Source organism: Phoca vitulina, unplaced genomic scaffold (genome assembly GCF_004348235.1).
Source record: "Phoca vitulina isolate PV1807 unplaced genomic scaffold, GSC_HSeal_1.0 scaffold3, whole genome shotgun sequence".
Lineage (NCBI taxonomy): Eukaryota > Metazoa > Chordata > Mammalia > Carnivora > Phocidae > Phoca > Phoca vitulina.
Window position 1 is genome coordinate 28,827,770 of NW_022589706.1, and position 12,802 is coordinate 28,840,571.

At 46.1% G+C, this 12,802-nt stretch overlaps 1 protein-coding gene across 16 annotated transcripts in view; it reads right to left on the reverse strand.

Annotated features, from left to right (window-relative positions):
• APBB2 (amyloid beta precursor protein binding family B member 2) overlaps window positions 1-12,802 on the reverse strand; it is a 355,537-nt gene that overhangs the window by 28,154 nt on the left and 314,581 nt on the right. For 2 of the 16 annotated variants that reach the window (XM_032400255.1, XM_032400254.1), the window contains exon 1: window positions 7,779-7,915. The exons of the other annotated variants lie outside the window; for them this stretch is intronic. The gene's annotated coding sequence lies outside the window, so the exon portion shown is untranslated. Of the gene's footprint in view, window positions 1-7,778; window positions 7,916-12,802 lie in introns of those variants that run through there. 16 annotated transcript variants of the gene reach the window in all.

The following is a 12,802-nucleotide window of genomic DNA, read 5'->3' on the forward strand; positions in this document are numbered from 1 at the left end:
ACAGGAGAAGTGTGAAGATGAGGATCTAAAGCGGTGTAAGGTTATTGAAATTCAAGGCACATTCCTCTAAACAAAGGACTTTCTCATGCCGCTGGAAAGAAGACACAATAGTTACCAGTCAGCTTACTAATGAGGGGAAAAGGGATATTTGAGAGCAACCAGGAAATGAGTTTTTTTTTTTTTTTTTTTAAGTCCATGTTTGAAGAGAGCAAGAATTCACAAGTGTTTGCTTTCATCTGGGCTGTATTACAGTAAAACAACAACAACAACAACAACAAAACAGACTTGCTTCTCTGAATATCTGTGAAAAGAGAATACACATACAACTTATATCGAGGTCTCAAGTGGGAAAGAACTCATGCCACGTTATGGTTTCAAGGTATAAAGTTTAGGGCATAATCAAAGGACAAAATTACATAAATTATACCTGAATTGTGAAACCATGGGCTGGCTTCCTTCCTGAAAGTAGGGGTGGAAAAACAAAAAACTACTTGAGACCCAGAAGGCTCCTCTCTGACTTTGACAAAGAAGCGGGAAAAAGACAGTTCTACGCTGGAAAAGTGGTTTCCATGCAAGAAGTGCCACTGGGACATAAAGTACCAGTAGGATATAGACAAGAGTCCCAGTTAAAACCATGGTGAGTCTGTGGGTGAATTCTCTTCCATTCCACACACCAGGCCATGTGGAGGGCCTCTTTCGGGGAAGGCACATTCTTAAATCTGTTTCTAAATTTTCAAGAGGATTTAGGGCTATCACTATGTAGCCAATTCCCGTTTCTTTGTGGAGACAGAGTGCTGGTGTAGCCAAAACAAAGAGCCAAGACATTTGATCATTTGAATTTTGGAAACTTCCATCTGGAGACAAGTATTCCTGATATTCTGTACACTCGGTAATACCGCCACAAAAACAGACATCAACACTAAGTAATAGCAAAATCACCACAATGGCGCCCGTTTTATTGAATCTGCTGCCCACCCAGGCTCTGTTCTTGGCACACGTTATCGCCAAGCCACCCAATAACCCTGCAGGGGAGCATCACAACTCATTTTACAAACAGGGAATCCAAGATGGCAAGGAATTTAACTTGCTCAACACCCCCACCAAAAGAAAGTGGTGGATCTCCAGATAGAACCAGCGGGTCTGCTTGCCCGTCTCTTCCCCGTGGCTCTTGGTTCTAGAGCACCTGGCTCCTGACCGAGCCCGCCTCTCTCCCACTTAATGCACTCTCCTCAGGACCTACCCCTCGATGAAGACAGGTGGTCTCAGCTCTCTGCTCCTATCTCCATCCTATTGGATTTTTGGTTCCACCACTGTTGGACCCGGTGACAAAAAGTAAGTGCTCTGTTCGGTCGAAATAACCTTCCTAGGCAAAGGCTGAGGGTTTCATCCTTTACTGAGCAGCCAGTTATCTTGTTGCTGCCCTGCTTATGATCCCCTCCCAAACTCCCCGTCTGTCTCTCTCTGACCCCACTTCCAGCCTCACCCACAGCCTGCTGGGCTCCAGCCACACTCCCATCCTTCTGTGCCCAAAACACACATGCCTGTTTCTCCCTTGGAACTCCTGTGCTCACTCTTCCCACTGCCTGGATCCCGTCTGCGCCCAAGTCTCCTAGGGAGGATTCCTTCTTACTGTCATCACCTCCAGAAAACCCCTCTGGGCCACCCAGTCATTGCCAACCCCTGCAGCCATCTAAAACTACTCTGCTTTTTTACTGTTCTTCCTTCTACCCCACAGAAAAGGGGAAATCTGTGGGAGCCGGAACTTTTCCTGCTGTGTTGACTCACTACCCTAAGTATTTGCTCACCGCTGCCTGGCATAGTGCCACGTGATCAATACATATTTTTAAATGAATGAAAGAATAACTAAATAGAGTAAACAAAGAACTTCCCCCCACCCCCTTACTCCTGATCATGTTGGTAAGAACCTAAGGCAATGATGCTGGGCATAATAGGGAGTTGGCTGGATTTCGTTTTCTCCTGCTGTTGTTTACCACACATGGCACTTTGAAAATGACTTGAGCTCACATTCCGTTTTCATGTCATCTGAAACTATTTCATGTGAATGGGCAGGAGGAGAGTTCTGAAAAGATAATCAATCTCTTGTGACTCTATTCGAAGTGAGGCAAATCTATACTTTGATCATCTCCAGCAGAAACAACAATAATGTTTCCAGAGTCCCTAACTAGATTCCTTCTTCAGAACATTTGTCTAAATGAAAAACAGCTCCTCTGCCCCTGAAGAAATCAATATATAAATTTCCACTGTACACTGATTTCTATCAAGACTTATCAACTCCCCAGATAATTTTCTTTATATTTGTACTCTAAAAGAAATAAAGGTTCGCTTATCATTTAGGGAAAAGACCCCGGACAACACATTTCCATATCCACCGAAGCAGAGGAAGTATGAAGGGCTGCACCATGAAGCACCACAGAACATTCCAGAGGGACTGGGCTATCTTAGCAGGAGTCAACTTTATAATACAATTTGAAAGAATACCCATCCTTCCTCTTCAGTAAGGTTACTTTTTCTATGCAGCTAGTCTCTTTGTGACAGCCTCTTTTTTTCTTTTCCAACAAATACAAGAAATCTTTAAAAAACAGAAACCACAATCCCATTACGGTAGCATTCTGTTTTTACTGTCTGAATTTACCTTCCTTTTATTGTCCGTATGTGTTCATATTTGACAAATGGAATAATAGCACCTTGAAGAAGCTTAAGGGTGGGCCTGGGATGTTTGAATAATGGTTTGTCACAGAAGTACCCCAAATAGCCTGACCTCCTCCAGGAATCCGGTTTGGAGACTGGTTTTCAGAATATCGCACAGCTGGCCCAAAGTGACTGAACCTTCCTCCTTTTGAAGGACAAGGTCCTTTTTTAGCTGCCGCTGTGGGTTCCACTCGGGTCCTTTAAATCAGGGTGAAAAACCATGGCCCCGGGGCCACAGACCATCTGCCCCCGTCTGTTTTTATAAAGTGTCACTGAACACAGCCACACCCATTCGTTTCCTACCGTCTATGGCTACTCTTGGGCTCGGAGAACAGAGCTTGCAGAACAGTAGCTGCGACAAAGATGATATGGCCCACAGAGCCCCGAGTATTTAATATCAGGCCTTTTCCAGAAAAAGGGCCAAAACCCTGCTTAGATGATGCCCTGATTCAGGGGCGCAACATACAATGTAGACAAACACTGAGATTCGTCGCAGCTAAATAATTGGTGACACTCAGTACAAAATGAAAACGGGGGGCTCCGTGTGAAGAAATGAAGAACTGCAAGATGGTAAGAGCAGAGCCTTAAACCGAGCGCACGCTAAGCCTGTGTGGCAGCCTGAGCTGCTGGAATAATCCTTGTGACGGGTGACAGACGCCAAAGCCAGCTAGAAACGATTCTATCCAGATGCGGGAATAAGAGTGCTGCCAATTTGTAGCTTCTTGAGAACCAAAAACACCTTTTGCTCGACTGAAATCTTACGCGTACGTCTGACATGAGAGTCGGAGTCAATATGGAGCTCTGCCTCAACCATTTTATTTCAAAAAGGTCGCATGTAGGCTATGAATGTTTTTCTTGGGCCGGGGGTTGGGGGTGGTGGTGGTAAAGGGCCGGAGATCACACTAGACTTCTTGCAAACAGCATTTTCATGTAACCTGGCAAACAGATGCATGCTTTGACATGACAGAATCAGGCCAAACCAGCCCTGATTGTCAACTGTGCTCTCTGCAGTGGCTTTTCCTCGATCATAATTATTTCAACTGTCATAATTTATTCATCCCCAGACAAGCTTCCACATTCCAGGGTAACTAGTCCAGGCACCCAGGTCAGAAGGGCTGGCAGCCCCCATCACTTCTGTCCTTCCTCAAGCCTAAAATTCTAACTACGGAAGGAATATCTTCTGTGGCAGTATTTTTTTGGGCAAAACCAAAACAAAGTTGGTTTCAAAACCAAAGTTAACTGGCAAAGACATTGTAAGCTTTCAAGTTCATACACCTGAAGGTGGGAGGGTGCAAAAAAAAATCCCATCAGAAACCAGAGACTTCATTTCTATACTTCACAGGTACAAGGAAATAGCTTTTCTAGCTCACAGAATGCTCAGTGATTTGACCACAAGGTTACCAAGGAATTTTACTCTGATTTTAGATACATAGGGAACAAATTTTGTTTGCGACAATATATCAGTTGTTGGGACTCTGAAGAATGTCCCACGTGAAATAAATAATGTCAAATGCAATTATCAATGGTTTCTTATAAAACGGGAGCAAAGGTAGAGTAATTCTATATGGATTAAAGCTTAAACCTGTCTTCTTTCTTACGTGGATCCTTTATTTTTATGACAGAACAAAGAAAATGCTCAAAGGTCTGCTACCAGTTGAGAAGGCTAGGCAGGGCAATGAAGGGTGAAAATGTCCTGGAAAGATGGCCATACGCACGGCACTCCATGGGACAGGTCTGCTCACCTTCACCCACAATAGAGAATGAAACAAAATTAAGTCGAGGTCTTGCTACAACATAAATTGAAACTGAGTTGCTCCATTGCTTAATAACTTTGTCCTTAAATAGGCATTATTTCTTTTCATCTGTTCAAACAGAAATAAACAATGAATCGAAACATCCAGGGGTGGTCCTAGAATACTGCCCCCCCCCCCCATCTACTGTAGTCAATCTTGCCCATTCAATCTCCACAACCCACTTCCCTTCATTCCCTCTGCCACAGCTTTGATCTCTCCTGGACTAGGACTTGCTAGCGGGTCCTCCGGCTTCCACTTCTGCTCCTGACATCCATTCCCCTCACAGCATTCACTGAGATCTTTTTTTTATGAAACAAACTAGATCATGGCATTCCCCTGGTTACCACCCTTCAAAGGCTTCTCATGGCATTAGAAAGAAAACCCAAACCATCACCCACAGCCAAAAAACCCCACAGAATCTTGTCCCCACCTGCCTCCTCCACCACAGTGCATATCACTGGCCCTCTTGCTCCTGGCTCCAACCTTGCTCGCCTCCTCTCCGATCCTTGAACGTGCTGCGCGCTCCTCTGCCTCAGAGCTTCCTACTTGCTCCCCATGTGCCTGGCTTCTCAGGACTCTGGTTCAGCTCAAATGTCACCTCCTAGGATGGACTGCCTCTTGGTGGCCCCTTTCCCCACTGAACTACTCTGTTGCATTCTCCGCATCACTGACCATCTTCGTGGCACTTATAATCTATATCATCATGCTCCCTAAATTGTTCTTCTGGCTCATGTCCTGCCTCTTTGCACCCTGTCTGTCTCATTCCATCCTGTACCTCACAAGACGCCTGACACACACATGTTCCGTATGTGCTGAACAGCAAGATAATCTACAGATTATAATAAATATCAAGTACATGGGATGGTCATAGTTAAACCCTCCAAAGAGAAAGCAAAGTATTTTCATCTATATAAATTCATCTGCCCATTCAACAATTCAATTATTTATGGAGAACATCCTATGCCAGGTACTATATTAGGACCAGAAGAACCCAAAGGTCTAAGAATTTCTCAAAAATGTTATAGTCTGTGTTTAAAATAAGCACTTAGAAAAAAATAAGTTACACTACTATTTAGGATGTTTTCATGTAACCCTAAGGGATTTGTGGAAAAGTCTGGAAACCCAGATGAGTAAGAAGTTACATATCATCAATACACTCTAAAAAAAAAAAAAAGAAAGAAAAAGAAAAGCAAACCAAACCAAACACACACACACAAACCCACCACCCCATGAAAAGTACAGAGAGAGTAAATCGGGGTTTTTCAACTGTGCTCCAGGACTTTAAATCTAGGAGTCACCTCTTCACACTTGGGAGACTGTGGACAGATGGAAATCTTTGCTCAGTCAGTGGTAGAGAATGGAATTCATTTCCCTGGGGGGTTGTTCAAGATGAAAGCTGTTGAGGTGAGACCAGGAGACTGGGTGACTGACAGTTTTTGAAACAGACTGGAATGACCACATCCAAATAAACAAAGCCCCTGTTCAAACCCTTTTAGAACTCAACTTCTGGCCCTCCATGCAGTCCCAGACTCCTCTGAGAGGTATCCAGGATCAAGGGATGCAGGTGCAAAAAGACTGACCCAACGGTCTGATTACTACCTCCACCGCTGGACAGGAGGTGACCTTGGCCCCGCCTGTGCGCACCTGCAGCCTTGGGCTCAGCGGACCTCCAAGGCAAGCAGCCAGCACCAACATCCTCTTGCCTCACCTCAGTGTTATCCGTACTATTTCTCAGGTGTGCTCCAGGTCAAAGGATCTGAAATGGATCCTCTGACAGCATTATGTGAGCTCCAAGAAAGCAAGTGGGTACTTGTTGCATTTCCCATTTTAATCACTAGTGCAAGGCCCAGCGTGTAGCAAGTGTTCAATAAATACTTATTAAATAAATCATCCCCATCACTCAAAAGCTAGGACTCGCTACAATGATAGAGGAACTCATTAATGCACCAAGTGTCAGAAGGGTGGGGTTCCTGACCCACCCAGCACAGAGCCCATGCCTTCAGTCTGAGCCTCACTCCCTGCTGAGCCAAGAACCACCACACCTTCTTCTATGATAACGGCTGATGCTTTGTGGAAAGTTTTTCTCCCATTCAGCTCTTTACTCACATTTCATTCTGGACAACACAGCCACCAATAACTTTTACAAAACGATGGACAAAATAGGGATTTAAGGCTATTTTCCTCACAGTACATTATTCTAAGTCCCTGGGAAAGGCTTCAGGGCACCAAATAATTCCTTTCACAAAGCAGCACCAACCGCCAGGCAGTGGCAAAGATCTGAACTTGAGGGAGAAAACTTGCAAACCGCTTTTGTGTCGGAGTAAGGCTGGAGGAGAAACTGCCCAATGGTCTAAGGAAACGAAAACAACAATACGAGGAAAGCACACACAACCCACCATTCAGGATTCAAGTGAAAGCCAGGCTGCGGCTGCAGTTATAAAACGAAAGAAAAAGACTAATGGGATAGCCTGCTCCTCCGCCTTCTCCTACCCAAGGCGGTAATGAAGATTCACAGCCACATATTAATTAGGGAATCAACAGACGTGCCTGGTTACAATACTGGTACAGGGAAACAGATAATGGAGAGAGAAGGCACAGACTCCCCGAGAAGCCAATCGAATGTTGTATGCAATATTTCCTTCCTGTTTTTCTTTTTTTAAAAACTCCTTTTTGATTGCCAAGAGCAAGGAGGTGACAGGTTGGCTGATTTTCTACATTTTGGGACTCTGAAACATTTTCTCACATGGAAGTCACACAGATATTCTAAATCATATGGCTACAATTATTTGTAAACGAACCGTCTTTCTACACCAAAGAACATTGCTTTTAATCCAAAAATCGGATTACCAAGATCCTGCAATTGTTTTTCACTCCTACGAGACAAGAAGACATAACTGTGGATTCACCAGAGGCCATGTGAGATGAAAGCACTCATTTACTCAATCATAACACTGGCCGCAAGAGAAATGCCCAGTGCACAGCATCCGAACAGCCCACCGCTGAGCAGCTTCCTGCTGCGCTGGTCAACTGGGATCCCCACCCCTCCAATCCCTCCAATCTTCACCCTTCTCCCCTCCTCAGCCCTTCCCGCCGCCCACGACCCCGCACTTCGCTAAGCGCCGACTCGGGGGGAAGGGAGGGCGCAGCCTTTGTCCCGCGGGTCTCCCGGGCCCGCCTCGCTGTCCCCGCGAGCCAGCTCGGGCTCGGACCCCGCTCGTCTGTCACCTCCGCACGCACCTGCAGACAAAGGCCCGCCGCCCCTCCCACGTCTCTCACCTTGGCCTCCCGGGCGGCCCCGGCGCTGGGACGAGGACAGCGGTGACCAGGCTAGCCAGCCCGCCGCGGCCGCTCGCTCGCACCAGCAGCCACGCGTTCCTCCCGTCTCAAGTTGAAGCGAGCAGCGACCGCGCCTCCCGGCGTCCGCGCGGGGCCCGCCGGCGCTCTCCGCCCCCCGCCCCCCGCCCCCCGCCCCCCGCCGCCGCCGCCGCCGCCGCCGCCGCCCATTGGCTGCTGGGGAGGAGCCGCCCAGCCCGCCCCGCCCCCTCGCCAGGTGTGCCCCTCAGGTGCCCCCGCCAGGTGTGCCCCTCAGGTGCCCCTGCCAGGTGCTCCCAGCCGCCAGAGGCCGGCCCAAGGCGAGCAAAGAGCCGGGTCGACTCCCCTCCTCCCCGACAAACCCCAAATTCTAGGCCGAACATCTCCCATTTGGGACTCTCAGGACTTGGAAAGTTCATTCTAATCCCGCGGAACCGCTTTAGGAAGTTGACGCCCTGGGCTTGGGTTTCTGGTTCCGAACAGACCCAGCTTGATCCGTGCTGGGGGTGCGGCGGCGCAGCAAGTGGCCGGGGTGGGAGCCAGAAAGCCTTTGCAATGTCAAGACAAAGCCGGGGCAAACTGTAGTTTGATAAATCAAGCAGCAAGTTTTGAACGGAGCTGAAAGGTATTTTGCGCAGATTCCCTGCCGATTTACACGAAACACTTAACAGCCCACACAAGTAGTTCACCCCTACACACCTTTTCCAATTTTCCAATTTTCCAATCCCCGCCTCTCTTAAGGCACCTTTTGTTTAATGCTGACTTGGAGCCAAGATGACACTGGCGTCCCAACACTGTCATCTCTAGTTGAGAAAACCCCGTACACAGCAACAGGAAAGTGTCCAGCTGGCTAAGGGACAGCATTTTCAATGAGTGCTGGCCAGTCACTGACTAAAATAGAATTTGAAAGGAAAATCCAAGGTGTACTGTCTTTATTCTGTGTGCACTGAAAGTACTTCCTCTACTAATTGTTTCTGAGCAAGATGTTTGATTGGACAATTAAACAAGTGAAACAGGCAGGGGACATCCTCGTGTTTTCTGCTATCCTCAAAGTACCATGCACAGAATTTATGAAATACGCACAGAAAATCAAGGGAGTATATGCAACTAGGAGGTCTCATCCGAGTTTTGTTTTTTTTTTTAAGATTGTATTTATTTATTTGCGAGAGGGAGACAGCGTGAGAGAGAGGAGAGAGAGAGAGAGTGCAAGCATGAGCAGGGGGGAAGAACAGAAGCAGAGGGAGAAGCAGACTTCCCACTGAGCGGGGAGCCCGATGTGGGGCTCGATCCCAGGACCCTGGGATCATGACCTGAGCCAAAGGCAGACTCTTAACTGACTGAGCCACCCAGGCGCCCCCTTGTCTGAGTTTAGTAAAACATACCACACGTGTACTGGAAACTCTTTTAATGCTCATGTTTTAAAAGCAGATTAAACATCTACTTGTTTGTTCAATGTTTATTCAGCTCTTCCTAAAGGTCGGGTTCTCTGCTGACAGCTCTGTATTAGGCTTTTCTGGCGATCAGCTGTTTTTCAAGGGAGGACACGTGTTAACTTAGGGTATAACGGGATCTATGACCAGTAATACCTCAGCTATTAATTAACTGCTCTGGCAACCAGCGCTGTTCGGAACGCAGCCTAAACTGGAAGTGGGGGTGAGTTGGGGGCTTGCGGTTCAGCAGTCAGAAGAGGCATCACCGTACACTGGAGACGTGAACTGATTTCACAGAATCCCACCCGTCACCCCTTCGGCGGCTGCCCTTCCTTCCTTCCACTAATTCTAGTGAGTCTGGTTACTTGCCTACAGCAGGATGGAAGGGACAAATCAGACAGAGCAGCCAGACACCCAGAGGTGACACCGTGTGACAGCTCAGCCTTTGCTGACAGGGACGTCATGCTTGACAAGTCCTGCCAACTCTACCCGCCACTGTTCTCTCCAACTCCACTGCCTCCACCCTCGATCCCGCCACCGTCTTCTCTCATCTAGATGAGATGATGGCTGAGGCAGTCTTCCAACCGTCTCCCTGGCTCCGCTCTCATCCCCGACTGGCTATTCTCACCGCGGCCACCCATGCATCACGAATCACCAACCTGAGCATCCATGCTCAGCCTCTAAAACCCTACAGGGGCTTCCCGTTAACTGGAGATATGGTCCATAATCATTTCCAGGGTCTCTGAGGCCACCTGGGATCTGCTCCTTATTCCTAATCACATTCCCTCTCCTTCTCTCTTGCACCAGCCTCATCTTCCAGTTTCTGGAACATGCCCAGCTACTTCCCACCTCAGCCTTGGCACCATGTTTCCTTCTTCTGAAATGCTCTTCACTGCACCGCTCACCTGGATAATCCCATTCATCCTTCGGATCTCAGTCCACTCCCTTGAGAAAAATCTTCCTACCTGGCAGTTCTACACCCCTACCCCTTCCATTCCCCAGTATTCTGGGGTCTTTTCTTTATAGTCCTCTTCTCATTCATTTTATGTTGAGTTTTATACACTTGGCTTCGTTCCTGTAAAGAATTCAACCTTGGCCAAACAGAAGTCTGGCCTTTCCCCCTTGGCTACTGGCAGTAATCTCGAAGACCATGGAGTGTCATACCTACCACTAGTGTTTTTGTTTGCCTGCAGGTCTTGGGTCACATTAGATAGTCTAACGATGTGATTTAGGGTAGGGGCTTTGGGTTATTTGGCATCAATTCCACCTCTGGAGGGGCTAGAGACTGAGGTCAACCACATGGGTCATCAACCATGCCTGTGTGATGGAGCCCCAATAAAAATACTGGACTCCAAGGCTCAGATGAACCTCCCTGGTTGACAGTACTCTGTGCATATCGTCACACATCAATCCTGGAAAAGTTATGCTGTCCATGACTCCAGAGGGAGAGGACAACTGAAGCTCCATGTTTGGAAATTTCCTGGACTCTGCCCTAGGTACCTCTTCTCTTGGCTGATTTTCATCTGTATCTTTTAGCTGTGATAAACCCTAACTGCGAGTATAATAGCTTGTAGTGGGTTCTGGCTTTCCAGTGAATTAGTGAACCAAAGACTGCTCTTGTGGACTTTCCCCATTATATTTTCAGCATCACCCACACTTCCTGACACACAGTTAGTGCTTGATACACTGAATAAAGATCAAATGTAATAAATTACTATTTTTTTCTATAGGTACTTTAAAAATGAGCATGTAATGAACATGCAATGCCTTTTCAACTTAAAGAATACCTTTTCATTTGGCCAACTCCTACTTCTGAGTCAAGGCCCAGACCTAAAGTCACCTCTTCCATGAAGCCTTTTCCTAGTCGCCAGGGCTCGCCGTTCTTTCTTGCCATTGTGTTCTCTGGCCTTTTGCTCTGCTTTCCCAGCAGTCAGTGGCACCAAAACATTTTTGTGAACAACCTATGTTAGATAAACTCTGAATGCATAGTGTAGGCCATGGTGCTTACACACAGCAAGTACACGAAATGCATTTGTAGAATGAAGGCAATTAAAAAAAAAAAGGTTTGGTTTATAGAAAGACAGGTTCAGGGGCACCTAGGTAGCTCAGTCAGTTAAGTATCTGCCTCCAGCTCAGGTCATGATCTCCAGGTCTTGGGATGGAGCCCTGCATCCTTGCGTCCCTGTGTCAGGCTCCCTGTTCAGCAGGGGAGTCTGCTTCCCTCTCCCTCAGCCCCTCCCCCCTGCTCATGTTCCCTCTCTCTTTCTCTCAAAATAAAATAAATAAAATCTTAAAAAAAAAAAATAGAAAGATAGGTTCAGCCATCTATGAAATTTTGGTACATATTACAGTTGATTCCCTGAAAAATAAGGTAGCTGTTACCGTAGTAACTATTTTAATGGTGTACAACTCGATCGTTTTCTTTTCAAAAATAAAAATGTTCCTCAAAATTATCCACTTTAAAAACCTGACATGCTTTAATGAAAGTGTGGAAGCAGATTGCCAAACTTTCAAAAGTCATCTGACTCCCTAATTAGAATGAAATATTACAGTTTTACATACTACATTAAGAAAATAAAATAAAAAACACAACCACTAATCTTTCTCTCCTCCACACAAACCTAATTGAAAATTCAACCAGCACACTAATAACCTATGATGTCCCCAAGTAGCATAGAAAAATCAATTTTATTTCCTTCAGACCTGCATTTAAACTGGATAACTGCTATAATGTGCAATAGCCATAACCCAATTTCAATTTGTTTGATTAAATGAGTATAGACATTAAACAAGAAAGTCACAGGATTGTCATAACAATGTTCACGCTGTTAACTCATTACAGAATAAAGCATTTTCATTTGCTCCTAGAAAACATGCCACTAGAAAATATATAAATATGAATTCAAACAATCCTTGAGTCCTATCCACAAAGATCTTTGCATTGTCTCACGCAGAGATAAAAGCAGCTTTGAACTTGGAGGGCCCTGGAAACTCTGCCTGAATTTTGGATGAGGAAAACTCCAAATGATTCCTTAAATATAGGAAGTTGTATTTAAACATTCCTTTGTATCACGCTGTATAATTATTAAGGATATCCAGGCAACACCCAGGTCAACGGTTCTCAAATTATAATGTGAATAATTATTAAAATGAAGATGTCAGGGCTCAGTCCAAGAGTATGATTCAGTAGGTCTGGGGCGACCCCCCCGCTCTTTTCATATATGCACCTGAAGGATTCGGAGGCAGGTGGCCAGTGGACTATACGTTCAGAAATGTTTCCAGAGAAGGGACTGGACCTGTATGGATGAAGGCAGTCAAATGACACAGATAAAGACAATAGACAATGCAATGTTGTACCTTCTTCTGTGTCCCTGACTAGACTGAGCTCCTGGAAACTCAACCATGCCTTATTTGATTTTGGTATCTTTGGTGCCCAGCTCAGCGGGAAGCACTTACTAAATTAATTTCATTGTAGTAAAACAGCATGCCCCCACACTCACACTTACCTGGACATCAGGAGAATTCAGCAAGGATGCACTTCTGGGGGTCACATGTGAT